The sequence below is a fragment of the Panthera onca genome, chromosome A2 (assembly GCF_046562875.1).
Source record: "Panthera onca isolate mPanOnc1 chromosome A2, mPanOnc1 haplotype 2, whole genome shotgun sequence".
Taxonomy (NCBI): domain Eukaryota; kingdom Metazoa; phylum Chordata; class Mammalia; order Carnivora; family Felidae; genus Panthera; species Panthera onca.
Genome location: NC_138340.1, coordinates 105,665,809 through 105,691,040, shown reverse-complemented (window position 1 = coordinate 105,691,040; position 25,232 = coordinate 105,665,809). Strand labels below are relative to the sequence as shown.

General features: G+C 37.8%; 1 long non-coding RNA gene across 1 annotated transcript; it reads right to left on the bottom strand.

Annotated features, from left to right (window-relative positions):
• Nucleotides 1–1,047: 1,047 nt before the first annotated feature.
• Nucleotides 1,048–12,242, bottom strand: LOC132674637 (uncharacterized). The gene is made up of 3 exons (XR_009608570.2): nt 12,156–12,242; nt 10,957–11,077; nt 1,048–1,352 (listed from the first exon to the last, which is right to left on the bottom strand). It is a non-coding gene; the product is annotated as an uncharacterized LOC132674637 (long non-coding RNA).
• Nucleotides 12,243–25,232: the final 12,990 nt, after the last annotated feature.

Sequence of the window (25,232 nt, the reverse complement as noted above, 5' to 3'; positions counted from 1 at the left end):
ACAAATTGATGGTTGTAGGTAAGAGGATGAGGATTAAAGAGTACACTTACCATGATGGAAAAAAATAAAATAAAAATAATTTTTAGGGGCACCTGGATGGCTCAGTAGGTTGAGCGTCCAACTTTGGCTAAGGTCATGATCTCATAGCTCGTGAGTTCAAGCCCCAGGTCAGGCTCTGTGCTGACAGCTCGGAGCCTGCAGTCTGCTTCAGATTCTGTGCCTCCCTCTCTCTCTGCCCCAACCCACTCGCATTCTATCTCTGTCTCTCTCAAAAATAAATAAACATAAAAAAAAAAAAAAAAAGTGAGACCATGTGGCCCCAGAAAGGGAAAAAAGGAGAGTCAGTTCCTGACAAATCTCCCAGTTCCATGAGGCCAGTTATATGTTCTGCACATTTCTTTGATGAGAGTCCCCAGGATGCTTACGAGAAACTTCTTTAGGCAAGTTGAGTGGGTAGCATGCAACCTAGTAATTTGTCATCAAGACATATATAGGACATAGAATGCATGAAAGAAAGTATGCTCAGACAGAAGCCTTTTGCTATGAAGAAATGAACGGGTGAAGATGGGAACACAATATCAATTTTCCAGAGTTCAAGCACCGCCCTTATCCACACTGGGAAACATCTCATTTCCAAGACTGAGACCTAACCATGTTCCTTGTGCCTCGTGCTCACAAGGAACAGATTTTGCCAGCCTCCAGCAGTTCCAATTCGAATAGCATTTATTCTAGAACTGCTCTCCCTAGAAAGGTCAGTATCCAAAATTGACCTCATGAATATCCTCTTTCACCCAGGCCTGTCTTCCCTTCCTCCTCACTCTACCCTGCACCACCCCCCATACACTCACTCAGGAAAGCTGGTCCCAGTTTATTGGTAGGAAAAAAAAAATTTTGACTAAAACATTCAGTTCAAGTTAAACAGTGGCAAGAAGTATTAACTCCCTCAGGGAAATTATTTAATTTTAAGTCACTTAAGGAACAAATTTGTATTGGTGAGATTTCTATAGATATTTTTAGCTGAGGCCTGCCCTCATTTGGTACTTTGTTCAAAAACTGACATTTTATTATGAACAAACCCAGCTCTAAGTAGACCTAGCTCTTAATGGAAAGTATTTTGATGATGCAATGCCTTTAAGGAAGGTCAACTGCCAAAAGCGGAGGGAAGTATAAGCAGTGGACAGAGTGGACCAAGAAGGAGCCTACCTGGTGGGGGGAAGGGACAGGGAGTTGCAAGAGATATGAAAAATGATGGAAGATTTTTTCCATCATTGTGATTTCCATCATAATGAGATCAGCCCTCTGGATACAGTCTTGTCTTGCTCTGCAATGATGAGGATAAGCAATGTGGCACCCTGCAAAATGAACAGACTATAGTCAGAAAGGTCTGGATTTGAACATCAGACCCCCTAACTTACTATATAGAGGAATCTGGGCACATTGCTTAGCCATGCTGATATGTAGTTTCTTCATGTAAAAAATATGGGATTACAGAATTAGAGATAATACAACCCATGGCCTACGTTAGACAGTCAAGATGGCAACACGTAATCACTATTCACTATATACGTCCTGGGAGAAGAGCTAATATCTGAGGCACAGAGGGACTGTGTGAAGTAAACAATATTAGAGCTGCAGGTATCAAGATTCATGACAGTATAGAAACAGTAAAGACCTAAGACTCAAATTTTCTTTCCTTATAATATTTTCTAAAGCGGTGGTTAGCTGTCTTCCAGAATTATATTCCCCACTAAACCTTATTTTTGACCTTATCTACAGCAACACTCCATTTTTTTTTTTTTGAAACTTAAGTGTAGATAGAAATGGGCTATTTATAGCTACCACCCTGGGCTATAAATCTTGGAGGCAATGTGGGTGCTGGCTTAGTTGCTCAGAGTCCAAGCGAGTGACTAATTAAAAGGGTGAGCTCCACTGAGTTATTCTCCCATTTATCTTAGCTGCGTGGGACAGTGAGGAGATTTTTTAAAAAGGTAGAATGAGCAATAAAATGATGAAAGGTAATGCTATGGGCAAATCTCATGACCTGCTACAAGTCTGGAGGAAGAAAACGCTAAAGTTGCTCTTTGCTGTTAAAGAATAACGAACCAGACATAAAACAATCTAAGGGGTCCCGATACTTTTAATACAATAGACCTCGGTTTCCATTAGCTTATAGAACCGATCAATTCTGTATTTATAAACTAGTATATTGAGGAATAGAAAAAGTTAGACCACAATTAAAAAACATTTTGTGAAATATTTAGTCCTATCCATATAAAACCTAATGTCCCCTTTTGTGGTAAAAATATGTCTGAAAGCAGTTTTGTCATAATAAACAGAATAGCAACCATACTGATATGCTGTACTGATTAAGAAGTATTTTTATAATCAAGAACACTCAATTTTATTGAATGAATAATTTATTCATTGAACGTCAAAAATGTATCAGGCCTGGGAACTTATTTTCTAAAGAAAATTTTGCAGATGTAGACATTTCTCTGAGAGAAATCTCATGACTTTCAGAGCATCGTTCATTTGTTCTTAATACTCATACACATCTAATAATCAAAGTTATTAGACAGCATGAATCTAATCTCTGGATTAGACTAGAGAAAATTTTGGTTTAAGATTTAAGAGAGAAGAAATATGCAAAAAATAAATGGGAAATTATCAACACTTTGGCCATAATATTCATTCACTTAGTGAATATTGAATTGCTGAGCATCTTCCACACGGTATACACTGGAAGTGTAACCAGGAAGAAGACAGAGATGTTCCCCATCATCAAAGCGTAACATGAGAATAATGGGCAAAGAAAGAAATCACAATCGTGAGGAACACTACAAAAAAGAAAGAAGTGAACCCAAAAGAATAAGCCCACCTCCAAAAAGTTGGTTATTTTTTTTCCTCTAAAACCTGATGGAAAACAAAACAAAACTCAAAGAAGAGTAGGATTTCCTAAACAACCAAAGCCTGAGGGACTTGGAGGGAGTGAGTGCCAGGACTGTATGTCAGATAAGAAAGAACTAGAAGCGTGCAAACCCGCCTGCAAAAGAGGGTCATATAGATAAGTAATGAAAGAAATCCAGAATTTCTGGGGGAAAAAATCAACAGGAAGAGCAGTATAAGATCATGCTGGGACTTTCAACTACAGCTAGCTGGATCATAGTCACACAAGTCTTGTAAAGGTCAATTTTCTAAAGATGTCACAAAGCCATTGAAGAGTTTGTAGTAGAAATATGATTTGATTTGATTTGCATTTTTAAAAGATCACTAATGTTGGATGGCTGACGGGCTAAAGACAGTAGTAATGGATCATAGCAAAAACTAACACTTATTTTGAACTTCCTGTGTGCCTCTCACAATACAAAGTGCTTTATACACATTACCTTATGTAATCTTCATGAAAACTCTTCGGGGGAAGTTTTACTTCTTTCTGTGGAGTCCCCATGTGTGTAAAATTAAAAATAAGATTTTAGGGGCTCCTGGGTGGCTCAGTCCATTAAGCATCTGACTCTTGATTTTGCTTCAGGTCATGGTCTTACAGTGTATGAATTCGAGCCCCCCATCAGACTCTGCACTGATAGTGTGGAGCTTGCTTGGGATTCTCTCTCTCCTTCTCTCTCTGCCTCTGCCCCACTCTCTCTCAAGATAAATAAATAAACTTAATTTTTTTAATAAAATAAAAAATAAGATTTTAGGGGCACCTGGGTGGCTCAGTCAGTTAAGCATCTGACTTTGGCTCAGGTCATGATCTCAAGGTTTGTGAGCTCAGGCCTCACATCAGGCTTTTTGCTGTCAGCATGGAGCCTGTTTTGGATTCTTGGTCCTCTCCCTCTCTACCCCTCCTCTCCTTGTGCTCGCTCTCTCTCTCTCTCTCTCTCTCTCTCAAAAATAAATATTAAAAAAAAATAAGCTTTATGCCTTCTTTTCTATGAACCTGTCTTTCACCGGTTTAATTCACATGCCTCTGAGATTTAATCTAAGAGAGTAGAGAAACAGTTGTTCTTGTGAGAAATGACCCAGCAAAATATATGGAAAAAGAGTAGCCAGAACGGTAGGGAGAATGTAAATGAGAATTATGTCAGGAAACCCAAGATAGGAGACTGTATTTTTGAAGGAGGGAGTTGGCAAGAGTGTCAAATGCTGACAGGATGTCAGAATTTCAAAGGACCAATTCTATTCCCAGCCCTGAGAATCCTAAGAACACGATACACCCACAGTTTTGGGGGAGACCCAACTATATCTACCTATTACACCAGGCACTATTTTTTTTTTATGCTTTTATACACTTGGTTTCACTTAAAACTTATATAGACTCCATTTGGCAGGTATTATCAATATAAGTAATTACAGATAAAAAGCTGAGATCTGTCGAGGTTAAACTACATTTCTGGGTTTTTATTTAATAAATAGTAGATCCATGATTCAAACACAGATCTGTCTGATTCCAGGGGCAATACTCTTTTAGCCACAGACCATCACATTCCCCTGTAATGTTATATCAGAGTTATGTACTAGGTGTTTAGGAAGCATAAGGATGGGCACATTATTCAGCATCAGGGAAGATTACACAGGAGCTGAGCCTCGAATGAGAAGGAATTGGCCTATCGCAAAAGAAAAGGAAGAGTGTTTTCAGCACAATAGTATGTTCAGTCAGTGATGGGAAGACAGAGAACATCAATTTTAGGGAACTTCTGAAACACAGGGCTCATGAAAAGAAGACAGAAGATCTGAGGGGGAAAGAGTGGAGGTAGGACATTTACCCTGAAGGGGAACCACTTAAAAAGTATAAATAGGGGACCTGCTGGGCAAGAGCTGTGTAGGAAATCTGTGTCAACAGTGTGAAGGATGAATTGGAGGAAGAGGAGAAAAATGCAGGCCTTCCAAGTGAGAGCCTAGATTAGTGGCCTGATGGACAATAGAGAAAAAGAGTAAGTGTCAGCGAGATCAGAAAGGCATGAAATAAAAAAGAACTGGATGACTGACCAAGGTTGGGGGGAGGGAAATGACAAAGAGAGAGGTATATGGGATGAATATCAGTTTTCTGGCTTGGACAAGAAGATAGCTGGCAGGAAATGGATGTAGGAAAGCAGATATAAAGAAAAAGAAAAAAAACAAAAAACGAAACAAAACAAAAAAAAAACCCAAAACCCTGAGTTCAGTTTTGGAGTTTGAATTGTCTGTGGAACTTCCAGGAAAACATGTTATAAAGATGGCTAGCTATGGAGGCGGGGGGGGGGGGGGGGGGGGGGGGTTGGGGGGGTGGGAGGGGAGGAGCGCCTGGGTGGCTCAGTCAGTTAAGATGGTTGGCTGTATAGTGACACTAAAGAAGAGGCTGGACCATGGCTGAAATCATGGAAATTTTATGAAAATCATGGAATACAGTACTGGTCCCCAAACTCATCTGACCACAGAATTCATTATCCAATGCAAGTGTTCTGAGAAGAGTTTATAATTCTCTCCTTCTAGAGAAATTTTGAAGATTTATCAGTGATCGTTCTCATTGTTTTTTTTCCAATAAGAAGAAAACAATGAAGAAGCAGAACAAGGATCCCACTGGAATCTTCTCCATAGGCTGTACTGCTCTATCAAAGATTTTTTTATCAGTTTGCTTGAAAACTGGTGGCAACACCATTCATGAAGATAAATGGATTTTATATAACACAAAATCTATTATGCAACTCACCCTTTTTAATATATACACACACACACACACATATATATATATATGTATATATACTCTTGTTTTCACTCTTGTTTTCATTTGCTTGTGAATATCTTCATTATCCAATGACTGATTTTTCTCAGTTTGGGTGTATAATTCAGATTCAATAAAGGAGGAAAAGTGAGGAAATTTCAGTGGTACCATTTTTCATATTGTGACATGTCAAGTAATCAAAACAATTTAGCTGTCATGTAGAGAATTCTGTCTTCAAATAGACCAAAATTAGTTCATGACAATGACAGTCATGATGATTATTCTATGAAGCAAAGGGCTACTAAAACACTGTTTTACTTTCACTCTAATGGAACAATGTCCCGGAAAAGCAATTTCACATCATTTATTCTTGGTGTGACATACGCATTCTTTAAGAAGTTTGAGGAGAAATGTTGTACAATTTTTTTAAAGTAATGCTTTTAAGAGGGAATTTCCATAACAATTATCTAATTATTAAATGGAAATAACTGCATTGCTAGAAAGGAAGGCCCATCCCAACAAAACTGCCTAGTAGATTTCCGTTTGAAAATTACTCTTGAGAAACTGATGAGGTAAGAAATAAGATGAATAACTCTAGTTCATGAAGAGAGAAGCTCCTCCCCCTTTTGAGGTCGGGCATGAATGTGACTTTTTTTTTTTTAGAAAGATAAATCTTAGCATACAATTCAACTTTTCCTTCTGTGATGCACTGACTTAGTATGGATTAAGATTGTGGCTAAAGAGGGGCACCTGGGTGGCTCAGTCGGTTAAGTGGCCGACTTCAGCTCAGGTCACGATCTCACGAGTTCGAGCCCTGCGTTGGGCTCTGGGCTGATGGCTCAGGGCCTGGAGCCTGCTTCTGATTCTGTGTGTCCCTCTCTCTCTGCCCCTCCCCTGTTCATGCTCTGTCTCTCTCTGTCTCAAAAATAAATAAAACATTTAAAAAAAATTAGTTATAAAAAAAAGATTGTGGCTAAAGAAAGGTGAGTATCATCCATCAGACTTCCCTTGAATTGTCAAAATTAAGAGTATTTGCTGTATTTTTTTTTCTCTCACTAGATTTCTTTGGGGAATTCCTGTAGTGCATTTCCTCCCCCCCCCCACCCCCGCCCCACCAGTTACTCAAGATCATATTGTAAAGGTTATAATTACATCAATTTTAACAGACTCTGGTTGAATTCAAGGCTACTTAGTCACTGCTACTCTTAGTACATCAGATTACCCCCAAAAGGCCTACTTGGCAAAGAGTCCAAACTAGGCGTGCACATTCAGTAAAGAAATAAAGGGAAACAAACTTGCTGGGCTGAACTTGAGAAAGAGCTTATGTTAGGGTCGGTTGGGAAATCATACAGTCCAAGTTCTTTGTTAATCAACAGGGAAAAAGAAGAAATGCTGGAACACAAAAAGAAGTCTGTTGACTACAATCTTACTGATAAAAGCGTGATTCTTTCTAAATTTTTACATGAGCATTCAAGTCAAGGGGGCCATGACTGTAAAAATTATTGAAAATCACTGGGTGACTGGGTGGCTCAGTTGGTTAAGTGTCCGACTTCGGATCAGGTCATGATCGATCTCACCACTCTTGAGTTTGAGCCCCGCATCAGGCTCTGTGCTGATGGCTCAGAGCCTGGGCCTGCTTTGGATTCTGTCTCCATCTCTCTGTGCCCCTCCCTTTCTTGCCCTCTGTCTCTCTTTCTTTCAAAATATAAACATTTAAAAAATTAAAATAAAAATAAATCTGGTATGATTGTAAACAATTACCAGGATGTATGCCCACCTCACACCCTTCTCTGAAAAACTGCCTTACTCATAACTAGAGGTGAGGCCTGATGATAGCATATGACCTTAGTCCCATGCTGGCTATTGTAGATCAGGACAGACAGCTAACAAGAGCTTATCCAAATGACTTTCTTTACAAAGCCAGGGCTGGAGTTGGAATTCAGAAGCTTCAGTCCCTCTCTCCTCAGCACCATCACTGGGAAGTAATACAAGTGAAGAGCTAGTCTGTAGAGAGAGAAAAGAATGACAGAGATGGGGGAGATACAGAAACAAGAGACTATGAAATAGCATGAACAACATGGCATGTAGCAGTTTAAATATAACCAAAATGGACGAGACTAGGAGAGGAATCATTCTGAGAGAAAATTAAAAGTCCTTCTTTGTATATGTGACAAATCTTGTCATTGTACATAGGGAGGGAGTCATGGACTAGACATCTGGAACTAGGGGAAATGTCAAAACTGAAGATAGAAATGTTAGATCTTCAGTGTAGAGAGGGTTTTTTTTTAACGTTTATTTTATTTTTGAGACAGAGAGAGAGCATGAACGGGGGGGGGGGGGGCCGAGAGAGAGGGAGACACAGAATTGGAAGCAGGCTTCAGGCTCTGAGCCATCAGCCCAGAGCCCGACGCGGGGCTCGAACTCACAGACCGTGAGATCGTGACCTGAGCTGAAGTCGGATGCTTAACCGACTGAGCCACCCAGGCGCCCTAGAGAGGGTTTTTAAATTCGGATGGGGCTGGATAAGGTCAGAAAGGGATAGAGAAGAGACGGAGGAGAGAGATCAAAGTCAAATCCAAGGTACTCCAAGATGGAGCAGTTGAGTCAAGAAAAAAAAAAAAAAAAAAACTAGCAAAGACGAGCAAGGAAGAACAGCAAATGAGACGGAAAGAAAATCAGAGGACTGTGGTGGCACAGAAGGCATGAGAAGAGTGTGTTTTCAGAAAAAAAAAGTGACCAAATCAGCTCACATTTACAAAAAGAAATGAAAGAAACACTTCTTAGAATCATTTGCATTCAGTTTGAGGACTTACCAAAAGAATTGTATACACACACACACACACACACACACACACACACACTAGTTTTTTTGGCTGCTATTAAAGTCACGTATCAAAATAAAAGAATAAAAACATGAGCATTCATACCCCCCCCCCCCGTCAAAAATTTTTAAATGCCTCATACAGATACAATTAGGTTTTGTTAAGAAAAAAAGCCAGGGGTAGGTTGTTTCACAATAGTTCTTGTAATGGCTGAAATTTGCAGGAGTGGTCTAAGTGTGAGACTTCAGAAAAAATGTCAATAACTTTGGTGTGAAATTCACTTTGCAGAACGGTTTAGTATATAGTTTGGTGGATGGTAATGAATGTGTATTCCAGGAAGGGGGGTGCTAATAGTGAAAAGGGAGAATTCACTAAGATCTACTTGGCTAAAGGAAAAAATGATATCCCACATTATCTTATGAAGGTTGCAAAGCATTAGGAGAGGAAATGGTTTTGCCAAGGGTTTGGGGGACAAAGCTGGTTAGGCCAGGTGGATGCTCAGGTGACTAGCAATAGCTGTCAACGTGCCTCATCCCCCCACAACTGGCATCCTATCTAAGTAAAACCAATGTGCTTCCTAGGGCAACACTTCAAAGCAAGTCCTCTGGCCTTCCAGTTTGTCCAGGCTACCTCTCAAAATCCTCCTTAATTTAGTGCAAAGTCTCGTGCAATTAATGGGCTTGCAAGTTATGATCTTGAGCTCTGGAATCTACCAGGCCTTGTTAGAACCCCAGTTCTTCTCATTAACTGAGTGACCATGTCTAAAGATTTAACACCTCTAAGCCGCTTTCCCTGTTAGTGAAAAAAGGATTACAGCAGAAGTTACAACAAGTTTATGTTGAGAATTAAAGGAGAAAATGGAGCATTTAGTACAGTGCAGTGCATAGGGCAGTGATCACCATTCACGTAAAGGTAGTTTCATTATTACCGTATTGAGTTAGAAATATAATATTATGTACAATGCATTGGAGCCTGTAACAGAGTTTGAGAATAAGGATATGACTAAGATCTCATGAAAATGATTGCTGCTATGCTAGGAAGAAGCTGGAGATTTAGGTTGCCAGGTGTGGCTTAGCCTCCAAGTTCATCCCTCCAGCCACTTCTTTCCTGCTGGTACCAGTGTGGACCAATGGATAATTTACTATCCTAACAAATCTAAATGGGGACAGTAGTCCCCTCTTATCTGCCAGGTAAATGTTCCCAAGACCCCCAGCAGATGCCTGAAACCATGGATAGTACTAAACCCTGTATTATATACTATGTTTTTTTCCTATGCTCACATACCTATGATAAAGTTTAATCTATAAATTAGCCACAGTAAGAGATGATCAACAATAACTAATAATAAAATAGAACAAGTATAACGATATCCTATAATAAAAGTTATGTGAATGTGATCTCTCTCTCTCTCTCTCTTTCACAATATCTTAAGGTACTATACTCTCCCTCCTTCCTGTGATGGTGGGAGGTGATAAAATGCCTACGTGATGGGACAAGTCAGGTGAGTGATGTGGACACTGTGAGGGTTAGGCTCCTATCGACATATAGATATGATAATACTTCTGACTGCTGGTCCGGAGGAGGATCATCTGCTTCCAGATCATGGTTGACTGCAGGTAACTAAAACCCCAGAAAGCAAAACCACAGATAAGGAGTGGAGGGGCTGGGGGAGGGGGGGGGGCTGTATTTGCTATAAATGAATACGTGTTGTTAGAAAATAAAAGTCTGGATTTTTCTAAATCAAAACACATTATTCCATTTCTTTCTCACTGTCACTGTACTATTTTCTTTTGTGAGAGTGTAATGCATGGATTTCTGAGGCGTTTTTAAGTGATGGTCGTTGTTCAAAGCTTCCACTGGCCCGTGAGCCCCAGAGCTCACAATCGTAAAAATCTGCATTATAACTCCGAGACTCTCACTGGCCTAACACTTTACATCACAATAGGCGAGCCACTGTGAGGCAGCTTTGAAATCCCAGGGCTGTGGTCAAAGTACGGACCTCCTGGAAGGACAAAGTGTTCTGTTTGTGTAGCACAAGGGTGTGGCTTTTGTAGCTAGTAAAATAATCTGAACACAAAGGCTTCTAGATCCTGCAGAGCACTCTGCCGCGAACTGACTCAGCATAAAGTGGTGGGAAAGGAAGCTTGTTCTTAGATTTCAGAACCCTCCAAAGCTACACCCTGCTCACTTAGTTCCGTCCCAGTTCAACGGGAAGGGGGTTTCATCAGCTAATGGGCGCGCACACACACACAAACACACACACACTCACCAAACAAAAGAGAAGATAGGATACACCCAAGAGGAATTCTGGGGGAGCCCACTGCCCACTCTTTACAACCTCTGGCCAGCCTCCTGCTTTTTATTTGTTTCACTCAAGCAAAACCTAGTTGCTTTCGGGGACAGGGGAAGGGAAGCCTTCTAATTATGCTGACCCACCTTAGCAACTGCTCTGAAAGAAGCTGCAAAATCTAACATCCTTAGTTAATACTGGAGGGGAGTTCTGAATATCATGATAGATAGATGCTTTGATCACCAGTGTCCAAGAGAGATCTGTGTTCTGAAAGCAAAACATTGATATGTTATACATACGTTGCATACAAATGAAATGGAGACTTAAAATCTATTAAAGGTTTCATGTACATTTTTAGATTCTACACACACACACCAACCACCACCAATTTCGACTTCAAGTAAATAAACAGCACGATTTACAGTTATGTAATTTAAAATCCTTGATCCTTACATTGGAATTAGGAAAAAATGAGATCTGAATTATACAACATCAGTCTATATTGATTAGATTTTCCTCATAATTGTTCAACTCAGAATTTTGCTCAGACCGTTTTGCCTAACGATCACTTAGCCAAATTCACCCAAAGAAGATATAGAAACTTTTTGTGAAAAAGATTTTATAGAACTTTATCCTCTATCAATAAGATTCACATTCCAGAGAATTTGTATTCCACGGAAACAAATATCCAGAAAAAGCGTCATTTACCAGGATGAACAAGAAACACTGTTTACCTTTCTTTAGACTACCAGAAAGCCAATTAACTTAAAAACAAATTAATTTTTTAAAAAAAATTTATGAATTTCATATAATACTACATCTACAAAAAAAGTTCAAAAATATTAAAAGAGGCTTTATTGTGAGATTTTTGCCAAAAACCATTTAAAGTTAACCCCAGGACAACCTAATGTGTTGACAATATCCTATGAGTTAATTTTGATGTATTTTTGATTGTTATTACTAAGGTTTTAAAAAAATTCGTTAAAATATATATGCCTGGTAAAATACATGACCTCCTTTCTCTTTATCAAGATCACTAAATGTAATAAAGTTTTGTTCGTTTCTTAAATGGCCTTTTCAAAGCTTTTCTTTCTGTAACTGGACTTCATGACTCCTTTCTTATTTTAGCAGTTCTGAAGGACACAGTCAGGAGTGGTAAGGAATAAACTGCAGCCATGTGTAATTACGTGACAACAGAGCTCCACGAAAGATGGGTTCCTCACAAAATACAAGGTACGAGATAGGTAGGGAATATTGCAGCGTAAAATGGACTACTTTTGATAACTAACATTTGTCTTTGGAAGACGTGTGTTCATCCCCTAAACAGAGTATAATGACTACTTACTATATGCTAGGCAACATCCTAGGCTCTGGGACGACAATAGGGAGTAAGACAAAAAGGGCTCCTGCTCTCACGGACCCTACATTCCTGTGGAGGATGACAGGCATTAAACACAAAAACAACATTCAATAAGCAAGAGAATATCATGCAGTGGTAAGTGCCAGGAGAAAATTACAACAGGGTGTTACATTAGAAAATGACCAGAAGGAGAGTTGCCAGGCTTAGCAAATAAAAATACAGGAGGGGCACCTGGGTGGCTCAGTCAATTTAGTGTCTGGCTCTTGATTTCGGCTCAGGTTATGATCCTGGGGTCATGGGATGGAGCCCTGTGTCAGTCTTTGCGCTGAGTGTGACACCTGCTTAAGATTCTATCTCCCTCTCCCTCTCCCTCTGCCCCTCCCCCACTCATGTGCCCATGCCCCCCCCCCCCACAAATAAAAATAAAACAGGAGACAGTTCAGTTTACATTTCAAATAAATAACATTATTTTTAGTATAAATAAATATGTCCCATGCAATATATGAGATATACTTTTACAAAAAAATATTCATTGTTTATCTGAGATTCAAACTAAGTTCTGTCTCTTGTATTTTATCTCACAACTCTACCTGGGAGACTTCTTAAACTGGGAGGTTGGGAAAGGCCTCTGTGAGAATGTGATATGGACAGTATGTCAGAAATAAGCTGTAGCAAAAGCCCTAAAGCAGAAACAGGTGTGTGGTGCCTGGGAGCTAGAGTGTGTGTGCAAACGACGTTGTTGAGCAATTGTGATGGTCGGAATTGACCAAGAGAACCCTTTCCAACTTGTACCAGAGACCTGGTACAGTAGTCCTCCCCTTACCCCTGGTTTCAGTTACCTGCAGCCCACAGTCTAGACGCAGATGAGCAGAGGATTCCCCTTCCAACACACAGTCAGAAAGGTCAATAGTAGCCTAACATTAATGTTGCCATGCCTCATCACTCACCTCACTTTAACTCATCGTGCAGGCATTTTATCATCACACATTATCACAAGAAGGGTGAGTACAGTATGGCAAGATAATTTGAGAGAGAGAGAGAGAGAGAGAGAGAGAGAGAGGGACCACATTCTCGCAATTGTTATTATATTATTATAATTGTTCTAATTTATTACTGGTTATCGTTGACAATCCTTTACTATGCCTATTTAACAAATTAGGCATTGGTATTTATCACTGGTATGTATTTTTAGAAAAAAATAGTATATATAGGGATTCAGGCATCCACTGGGGCTGGTGGAACATATCCCCATGGATAGGGGCGGCGGGGGGTGGTTACTGCCTACAGGAAACATGCCAGGGGAGGTAGGGAGATGGACCATACAGGGAAGCAGGATCCCACAGGGAATTAGACCATGTATTAGGCAGGGTTTGGAGTTGCCTGTGTGACATACAAGAGACACCACTTACAGGAAAGTATAGAAGGAGGAGGACACAGTTTGAGAGAAATGCATGAACCTGAGGTCAGGAAAACTGAGTTGGAGACAGAGGCTCTGCAAGTGAGGGCTCCTTGGTAAGGTCTTAAGATTTTGATTGATCTTCTATCATCAAGAAAGTCCTACAGGGCATAACTTTTACTCCCTTCACAATACAATTCTCTTAAAATTTTGTCTTAATTATTTAAAAATTGTAGGGGAGAGAAAAGAATGGAATATGGAGAGCCAGACAGAGCAGTTTTGGAAAAAGGGAAACCGCTATTGAGGGGGAAGCCTGGGCTATCTACTGCATACTTCAGAGTGGCGAACAATACCGGATGGGAACACCCCGGACAGAGCAGCGAACGTCAGGGACCAGCACAAAATGTCTGCCGCCCACAACACACAAAATGTATGTATATATATGTATATATGTGTGTGTATACATATATATATACATATACACTCTGTGTGTGTTTGTGTACATATACATGTATATACATGTATGGTTTTAAATGGTATATATCATAGTTATTTCCCTACAAATTTCCAAGTTTTACTTAATGGTATGTATTGGAGATCTTTCTAAACCGATATACACAGATCTGTTTCATTCTCTTTGACTCCTACATAGTATTCTGTCACACAGATACACTATCACTTAAACATCCTCCAATTAATGAGCATTTAAGCCATGACCAGTGTTTTGCCATTAATGCTGCTAAGACCATAGCTCCCAAACCATGCTGGCCGCTATGAACACACAGCAGTGTCACAGAGTAGTTTTAAATTTTGAGGGGAGCACAGCAACATCTGTCAAACACTACACAAACTACTACTACAATACTATTAAACGTGGGTCTACTTGGGGCGCCTGGGTGGCTCAGTCGGTTAAGCGTCCGACTTCGGCTCAGGTCATGATCTCGCGGTCTGTGAGTTCAAGCCCCACGTCGGGCTCTGTGCTGACTGCTCAGAGCCTGGAGCCTGTTTCAGATTCTGTGTCTCCCTCTCTCTCTCTGACCCTCCCCCATTCATGCTCTGTCTCTCTCTGTCTCAAAAATAAATAAACATTAAAAAAAATTTATAAAAAAAAAAAAAAAACAAAAAAAAAAACGTGGGTCTACTTACTTAATAAACAGAAATATTAGATATTGTTTTTGTCCTCGGGCCACCATGAAAAAATCACTGAGACACTAAGAGTGCCATGATCCAAGAAGGGTTGAGAATATCCTTAAATGTGCCTATCCGTGTATAACACTTTAGGAGGAAGGTACTAAGAAGTGGCTTGTTGTTTAATTAAATTGGAACCATATTAAAAAAAATACTTTTGGGGCACCTGGATGGCTCAGTGGGTCGAGCATCCCACTTCGGCTCAGGTCATGATCTCACAGTTCCTGAATTTGAGCCCCGCCGATGGGCTCTGTGCTGACAGCTCAGAGCCTGGAGCCTGCTTCACATTCCGTGTGTGTGTCTCTCTCTCTGCTCCTTCCCTGCTCACACGCTGTCTCTCTCTCAAAAATAAATAAAGATTAAAAATAAATAAATAAAAGAGAGAACTCTTAAACAAAAAACTTTCAATCGTTCTTCACACATAGTTTTTCTTGAAAACATTTTACAAACTTATTCTCAACAAATCATTAGCCAGACTTTCATATTTCTGCTAAGCAGTCATATCTGGTACAGATCATTGTGAGTTGGTACATCTCAGGTCACTTTTATTTCTCAGAATTTTATATCTTTAAAGATTATTACATTTATAGGGTTGCAGATCCTATAATTTAAAAGTACATTTACTGTAGATATTTATTGGCAGGAAGAAATGTAGAATACGTTGTTTCTTGATTTTTGCATTACAAAAGTTCAAATGAAATGATTTACTAGTAAGTCATAATTTTGTTATGTAACATTTATACCAGCAGAGTTTAGTAATGAACATAATTTCAATAGCCTTATGAAACTGCTGGATTTCAAAATAGGAGTCTATTGTTGGTGCTTCATTTCATCTGCTGAGAGACAGACGTTCTGGGCATTCCCCAGAAGTTGCGACAATGCCAAGAAGTTCCTGGGAAGAGTTTAAAAGAAAAGGTACAACTCGAGTTCTCTGTCAGACTGGCTATTTTTAACTATATATTCCCTAATATTTTAAAATCGGTAGAATACAGTGAGTTACCAGATCATGATAGAATATCCTTTGCTAGTAAATCTGAGGACAAAATCTCTCTAAACTAAGTTACAAGATATTCCTCTGGTGGTTTCAATGGATTGTTAATTATACATGTGGCCCAAGAGCCACGGACATGAAAGAGGCAAGTCTATCCTGCTATGTTTTATTGTCACCATCACTCCTGCTGCTGCTTTCTCAACTACTTTCAGTAAATGCTTGTCAAATGACTAGGTTAGCTGGAACTTAATCATTATTTTTAAATCACTGGTTATTGTCAGCCTGCATGTTTCTATCACTAAATACAAAATAATAATACTTATTACCTATTTCCTCAGACTCTGTATAATAAGGTTAGTGTTATCATTTGCTGAATATTATGCTTGATAAAATAATTGTGAAAAGATTTTATCATATCATTCCTCTAACACAATCCAGAAGGGAAATCTCAGAAGAGTATCTTCCTATGACAGATCTGAAAACATTTTCAAAATTCTTATCTATTCACGTGACATTTACCTTTTTTGTTTTTTTTACCATAGTTATGAATAAAATCAAAAGGAATAGAAAGAAAGCTCTAAAAAAAATAAACAAGATGCAAGATGATTGTACTGGACTTAGTGACTTTCTGGTTTTATTTTTTTTTTAATTTTTTTTTTAACGTTTATTTATTTTTGAGACAGAGAGAGACAGAGCATGAACGGGGGAGGGGCAGAGAGAGAGGGAGACACAGAATCTGAAACAGGCTCCAGGGTCTGAGCAGTCAGCACAGAGCCTGACGCGGGGCTTGAACTCACGGACCACGAGATCATGACCTGAGCCGAAGTCGGACGCTTAACCGACTGAGCCACCCAGGCGCCCCAGTGACTTTCTGGTTTTAAAACCATCCAAATCCAAAATAAGTAATGAAAGTTAATTGTACCTCCACCAAGACAGGATTCCAAGGTGAGGACTGTTAAAGTTTCTAGATACATAGAAATGAGTCACAAACTCAGACCTAGGGGCCCCTAAGATGCAAATAGTCTCTTACCTGGCTACTCAAACACTTTGAGTGTATATGAATTACCTATGAACTGTGTGAACTTGTAAGTGATAATCAAAGTGTCATTGGGCTGTGTCCAAGACACAATCATAATGGGCCTGTCATACAGACTCCACCCTGGGTTTCAAGCAGCTTTCAACAGGCCTGAGATCCTTATCAAAATGTGACCCAGTATCCATGCTCCATATCAAATACAGACAGACACTTGCAGTTTTAATGCTAGTACTTAGTTTAAGGAATATATTTATGTTGTAAAATACGCATATATAATATCATTAATATGATATAATAGAATATATTATTATAATAATATATAATATAATAATATATAATATAATAATATATAATAGAGTATATATAATATAGAGTATAGAGTATATATAATATACAGTATATATAATATAATAATAATAATAATATATAATATAATAATAATATATAATAGAGTTGTCAGTTTCTGTAATGCAGGGCAAAAGGTAGCTTTAAATGGGTTTTTTTAAATTACATTACCATTGCCTTTTGTGTAATATCAAAGAATGTTGTTTTTTTTTTATTTTAATTTGATTTTGTTTGAAAACAGAGCATCTCAAGTTTTGAAGGTCAGTTCTGATAAGGGACAATGGCTTTCTGAGCTAGAACCTGAGACACCGTTATTAGAACAGGGAGTTTATTTACCTCTAAGAAGATTTAAGGCACAAAAAAAAAAAGAGGTCAAGATTCATTGATCTGGATTTACTTATTTTACTTGCACCATGTAAAATTGTACCAGTTTCTCTAAGTGCCTTACCTTTCTTCCTTGGAAGCCATGAAGGAATGAATAACTTTTAATTGGAAAGGGGTAAAACCAACCTACATTTCCACATTGTTGAAAGACTTAACAAGCATGTTTTAAAAAAGACACTTTATATAATAAAGAACCCTTTAACTATGATAACAAAGACTGAAGTTATTTACCTATATGGCCATTAACTATACATAATGGCAAAATTGATTTGCACAAAAATTCTAGAATATTGGTATGATGTGATACTATACATTTTATAATAGTGGCTTTAAAATCACTGAAAAGTATATAGTATTCAAAAGAATTATGGTATTAAATATAATAAAATTCTGGTCCATTGCAGTAAAAGCTATAACCAAAATCTACCAAAGTCTCCCAACTTCAGGACTGGGAGAAACAGGACACCAGGCCTTTAAGGCACAGTTGTGTTCGCTATGGTTCAGTAGCTATCCTAACTGACCACTCAGGAAGACTTCCTCTTGTCTAACCTTCTCTGGCCTTCTACAGAATGACTAGGGCAGAACAAAGAATGAAGAAAAAGAATTCAGAAGGCCAATTAGAAATTAACCTTTTAGCCTATCAATCCCTATTCTCAATGGACAAGAAAAGCGTTCAGCTGCTTCTCTCAAAATCTAATGGTCTCTTCTACATGCTCCTGGAACTCTTTGTATTCCTCTACTAGAACCCTTATCAGACTACCATAGGGATTGTTAACATGTCTGCTTTCTCTATCAAATTCTGTGTTCTCTGGAGACTCTGTCTCATTCATCTTTGTATGGCTAACATCATTTACCATTAAATACTGTGAATGAATATATGAAGACAAAATAATAAAATTAATAAAAAAATAATAAATAATAAATAATAATAATAAAATAATAAATAATAATAAAATAATAAAAATAAAAAAAATAATTAAAAAATAATGATAATAAAAATAATAAAATTAATTCCTAGAATTTTATTTCTGTAATGCCTACAACATAAAACATCTGCAAAAAATCTATTTTTAAATTTCAATTTAGATTTTATTTTATTTTTTTATTTTTGAGACAGAGACAGAGCATGAGCAGGGGAGGGGCAGAGAGCGAGGGAGACACAGACCTGAAACAGGCTCCAGGCTCTGAGCTGTCAGCACAGAGCCCAACACGGGGCTCAAACTCACAGACCGTGAGATCATGACCTGTGCTGAAGTCAGACGCTTAACTGACTGAGCCACCCAGGTGCCCCTCAATTTAGATTTTAAATGTTACTCCCTGCCTCTCTTCTTTCCTCCTTCCTTTCTTCCCTCCCTACCTCCCTCTATCCTTCTCTTTGTCCCTGTTTTACTGTTCAGTGAAAAAGCTATTAGGCAGAACCAAGAGGGCAGGAAGGCAGCTTAGTAAGGTTGCCTACATATAGGTGAATTGAGCAAATAATATATACTGAAATAATGGAAGCCATGTTTCTTACTGTCAGAGGAAGAAGGTACAAATATGGAAAGAGAGAAAGCTACAGATGGCCCCCAACTTACAGTGGTTTAATTGATTATGGTTTTTCAGCTTTGTGATGTTGTAAAAGCAATATCCATTCAGTAGAAACCACACTTTAGATTGGGAATTAGGATCTTCTCCCAGGCCAGTGATATGCCATACAATCCCTTTTCATGATGCCAGACAGCTCTGTGATTATGAAGGTGAACAACTAATACACTTACAAACACTGTGTACCAGACAACCATTCTGCTTGTCACCTTTAGTACAGTAGTCAGCAACTTCCATGAGATATTCAACACTTAGTTATAAAATTGACTTTGTGTTAGATGATTTTGCCCAACTGCAGGCTAATTGTAAGTGTTGTGAACACAATAAGGTAGGCTAGGCTAAGCTATGATGTTCAAGAGGTTATGTATATTCATGGCATTTTTGACTGATGATATTTTCAACTTTAGGTGGGTTTATCAGTAAGTACCCCCATCGTAAGCCAGGGAAATTCCTATAATGAGTTCTGTGGTGTTAGGAAATAACGAATTGGAAATACAGTTTGTATTAATAAATAAATATGTGTCTATACATATACATATACACATACACACACACACATATAAAGAGAGAGCTGGAGAGAGAAACAGAGGTATATGTATGTATATGTATAAATTTCCTTTTTCCACTAGAGGAGCCTAGAAGCAGGAGTATTTATCTATCCCAGCAATGGGCATACCTTGCAGTCATCTTGATCTTAGCTTCTAGGGCTAGTTTAGTACCCTTCTACTAAAAGAAACAGAGCTTCTTAGTGAAATGGCTGACCCCAGGGCTGGTATAAAGAAAGAACAAGATGAGCTTGGATCATCTGACTGTATCAGAAAGTAAGAATGATGGCTACATGTCAAAAGGACACAAAAGCCAGACTGAAGGGTCTACTAGTCAAATCTGGGATAATTTGAACATCAAAATAAATAATGACAGTACCTAACTATAGCTCATGGAATAAAAAAAAAGAATTCATGAGTCCTCAAATGATAGAGACAAACAAATGGGGAGAAAAGAAAGAAATTTCCTTTCTGTAGAAGGAATGAAGAAATTAGAAATCAACATTTCTCAACCAATATAGTAATAATCAGGCAAGAAATAGCAATAGCTATCATTATTATTATTATTAGCTATTATTTAGCAAGGATACTAAAACTAACCAGCGAAAGTGGGCCAAGGAACAAGATTTTACAGTGTCAAAATTTCTCCCTACCAGATAATTTACTAATTCCAAAATGTAAAAAAAAATCATACCTTTTATAGTAAAGAGACCTCAGAGATATGATCTTATTCAAGTGATCAAAGTCAAGGTCATCAGTAATGAAAAAAATTAACACCATGTGCAATATGATTAGGTGCAAGGAAAAGAGCTAAGTACCAGTTCTGTGAGATTTTGTTCAAAAAAATGCATGACCTGGATATAATTATGAGGAAACATTGGATAAACACTAATTGAGGGACAGCCTCCAAAAACTGGCCTATAATCTTCAAAATGATATGGCCAAGAAAGTCAAGGAAAGGAGGAATTGTTCCAGAATAAATGAGACAACCAGGTACCACAATTGATCCTGGAGTGCATCTCATGTCATAAAGGATGTTATTGAGACAATCAGCCAACCTTGGATGAAGTTCCTGGGCTAAATTTTTTTCTTCTTTCTTTCTTTCTTTCTTTCTTTCTTTCTTTCCTTCCTTCCTTCTTTCTTTCTTTTTTTTCTTTCTTTTATTTTTTTTTCAGTTCAATTCTTACAAGTTTTCTCCAAGTTTAAAATTGTTCCAAAACTGCAAGTAAAACAAAACAGCAGAGCCTGTTGGCCCAGTAGGCTAAGCGGCCAACTCTTGGTTTCCACTCAGGTCATGATCTCAAGGTTTAGTGAGTTTGAGCCCCACATTGGGCTCCAAGCTGACAGGGCAGAGCCTGCTTGGGATTCTCTGTCTCCCTCTATCTCTGCCCCTCTCCCACTCCCTCTCTTTCCATCTCAAAATAAACAAAGTGGAAAAAAAAGTAAAACAAAACAAAACAAAAAACATTTAAAAGGCTCTTCCTTAACAATGACTCCAGGGATTATGCTAAAAGTTAAATTCATAGAAGAAATATCTGATACATTTTTATAACCAAGTTTAAATATTGAACGCATAGCAAGTGGTGACTAACCAGTGCCTCACCTGTAAATTACTGGTATTGTTATTATTAGTACTTAACATTCATTTAGCACCCGCGTTGCTGTACATAATATGGCAAAAGTAATGGTTCCCTCAAGGAGCTGTTCTAAAAAATAAAAATGTACACATACATAGGCACATACCCAAATACAATGCTTATAAAGGGATGGAGAGCCATGGGTCAGCTCTCATAAGGACAAAACTAGATTCAGGCCATTCCTCTCCCTTTTTTTTTTTTTTTTTTTTTTTAGGTTAAAGGCGGTACAAATCCAGGTGTTCACTCATTACCAGATTACTGCTCTGTAGTTTGAAAGGAATGACAATGACATCCTGTTTGTGGTCATGGCCAATTTAGCATTACACTACACCTGTGAAACCTGAGGCCATCAACATTTCGGCAAGGCTGTATAATTAAAGTGGTAACATGTATTACTTAGAAATATTAGTGACTTGCTGGATACACCAGAAGCCCTCTGTCCACCTGACTTTCAATTACAAATGGGGTCAGAGAAACTCAATTAAGGCAGAACCTGGAGGAACTTGTGGTTGGCTCCTTGTTGGTCCTCCTTTGGAATCAGACCTCCCTGAACATTCCTCTCTGCAGCCAGGAAGCAGAATTTTATTGCTGCCTCTTGAAAAATCTCTTCAGTTATGTCCTGTTTATTTGTGTCAGAATCTACCCTTCCCTCTTGTAACACTGAGTTTTAAATGAACATTTGCATATTAGTATACAGACCACAGATTGCCACATGCAGAACTGGTACAGATATAAACAATATCATATTGGAGAGTCATAGCTCATTCAAACTGCCGAAGAATCTCTGGAAACTACATCAATTGACAGAATGTCATGGATTGCGAAGATCTTCCATACAAACCCAATTATGTCTGGGCCACTTCAGAGAAAATTTTATTGGTAATAATAATAATAATAATAATAAATAAATAAATAAATTCCCACTAAGGGTGGGACAAGATTCCGAACACTTAACATTTCATGGTTATTTTAATACTTACAACAACTCTAACAGAGTATATTATTATTCATCTGATTTTATAGTTGATAATATTGTGCCGACGAGGTTAAGTAACCTATCCAAAGTTACATAGTTGATAAATGGTAAAACCAACATTTGGACCCAGTCAGTTTGGTTCCAGAAGCTAAGCTCTTCACAACTATGTCATACCTTCTCTCAGAGAGCTTTACAACTCATCACTGCCATTTCACTCTAACTTCTTCTGTTCTATCGGGTCTGAAATTCTAATATTTCAAATCCAGGCGTTTAAAAATAGTCACTCCAGGATATATAGGAATCCAGTTATTGTTCAAAATATGTGAGCTAGACACACATGATATCAAGAATCTAGGAAGTATTTGAGATGCAGTTGAAACTTTAATCCAATAAGTATAAATGGCACATATTAGGGCATAGATTAATGAGTAGAATGTTATTAGCAATTTCATTTTAAGAAAAAATGACAAAAGCACTGCCTCCCTACACCCCCCCCCAATCTATGCCCAGGCTTATAGACATACATGTAGCCCAATATATGAGGAAATAAGTGATTTAAGCACTTGATATATCTAAAAATACCTCAAAAATAAGAATACCAAAGTACCTAGTTAATACCAAATTAAAGATAGAATCTGTAGTCCAGGAAACAAATTTCTCTGATCGTTTAAAAAAAAAAAAAAAAAAAAAAAAAAAATATATATATATATATATATATATATACATATATATATATATATATATGATTAGATAATAAAAATTGCCAAGTACTATTTTCTTTTTTACACATTCATTTATTTATTCTAAAGGCAGGGCTGGGGGAGAGGGGTAGAGAATCTCAAACAGGGTCTGCACTGTCAGCTCAGAGCCTGAGCTGGGGCTCAAGTTAGGGCTTCAACTCATGAACATGTGAGATCATGACCTGAGCTGAAACTAAGAGTTGGACGCTTAATCGACTGGGCCCTAGCAAAGCACTAAATTTAATATCTTCATGCTTTCTAAAATTCTCATGCATCTGTGCATATATATGTGTGTGTTATGTGTGTGTATGCGAAATAATATTAAATGTTTGTATATAAATAGAAAGGATTCCTATTCTAAAATATTATTAACAATTGTATAAGCCATTGTTAAATGTCTCGGAAAAAAATCTCTGAACATCTTTGAAAAGAAGTTTCGGTCCAAGCAACTTTGATGTCAGTGAGCATGAACAGTGATAAGTGTTAACATTTTCTTATTGTTTAAATTTTAACTATGTTTTTTCTGCAGCAGTAACAGAATACAAATGCTGCTACATTTGGAGTAAATACAGTCTGAGTAGAATACAACTGGGTTACAGAATAATAGCTCTACCTTCTGAAATTCAAGAAGCCTGCGTTCAACCTGTAGCTCCATCTGAACAAGTTCTTTAACCACCTTAAGCCACTTTGCTCTTCTATAAAAGTGACTATTAAAACTACCTACTTAAGTAAAAGGATTCCGGAGCTATTTTTAGGTTCCAAATCTAGACATAAAAGAAACAGGATCTCAGGAAAAAGAATCTAACCTTGATATGCTTGCTGCATGGCCTTCAGGGACTGAGAGTAAGATAAAGCAATACCTAAGCCAGTAACTAGACTTTAGATCAGGATGATAACAGTAGAAATGGAGATAAAAGGTAACTTTAGAGACATTTTAAGGGAAGGGATGACAAAATAAATAATTTTAAATATCATCCTAACAATAGGAATCTGATTATGTCAAATCCTTGAAACTCTTTAATAAGTTCCTAGAGCTTTTAGAATATTTCTTTTAATTTCCTTCAGACCAAGCTACTACTTAATAGAAACTAGAAAAGCTAGACAATTGGTGTTTTTAAGTCTATCTGAAGGGAAAAGAGAGCTGCAGAGACACTGGGGACTTAGGGGAAGGAGCCAAAAGAAAAAAGAAGCCCAGAGAGATGAACCCTTGCTTAGCTGCCAGCAACAAAAGTAAATTCTTTCTGGAGAATGACATGCTGTAGAGCCTCAAATATCACTAAAATTTTATTTACGATGTATGGTAGTCAGAAGATAAACAAAAATATAATAGGGCAAAATTTAATTAAAAAATGGAAGACAAACAAGACTCACAGATAACCAGATGTTGGTGTTATGTGACAGGCACGAATTGAGGAAACTATAAATCCCAACCAAAAGAGACACAAATAAAACCACCCCTACACATATAGTCAAATTGTAAAACCTGAACACCGAGAAAAATCTTATAAGGGGCCAGAGCATAAAAGACATACTACTCTCATGTAAGCGCGCACACACACACACACACACGCACACACACAAATGATACTAACAGCTGACCTCCTGATAAGAAGACAACAAAATGACATACTTTCAAGTGTCGAAAACAACAACAAAACCCACTTAAAACTCTATGCACGGTAAAAGTACCCTTTAAAAATAAAAGCAAAATAAGTATTTTCAGAAAGCAAATATGGAAGGATTCATTGTCACTGGATCATACTAGAGAAAATAGTAAAAGAGTTTCTTCAGACAGAAGGAAAATTATCCCGGATTATACCTCAAGGGATTCAAGAAAAAGTAGAGAGCAAAAAGAATACGTAGGCAATAAATAAATAATTGTGTCTTAGAAGATCTCCAATGTGTATAAAATATACGACACTAACAGCCTCTTTACCACAAAGGAAGTAAATGCAGTTAAAGGTGTTTTATGTTTTTCATATTTGCCCAAAAGTAGAAATGGCAAAAGTGCTAATTTATATTCAAACTTCCTAAATCAAGGATGTATGTGGTAATTATGACAACAAAAAAAGGTCAGTAGAAAACTTTATAAGTTAATAAAAAAAAAAAAGAATAATACTCAACAAATCAAAAAAGAAGAAAAAGACATTTTAGAAAAACAGAATTAGTCAAACAAATGAAAAACATTATGGCAGATTTAAACACAGATAACACTAATATGTATTTAAATATATAAAGAC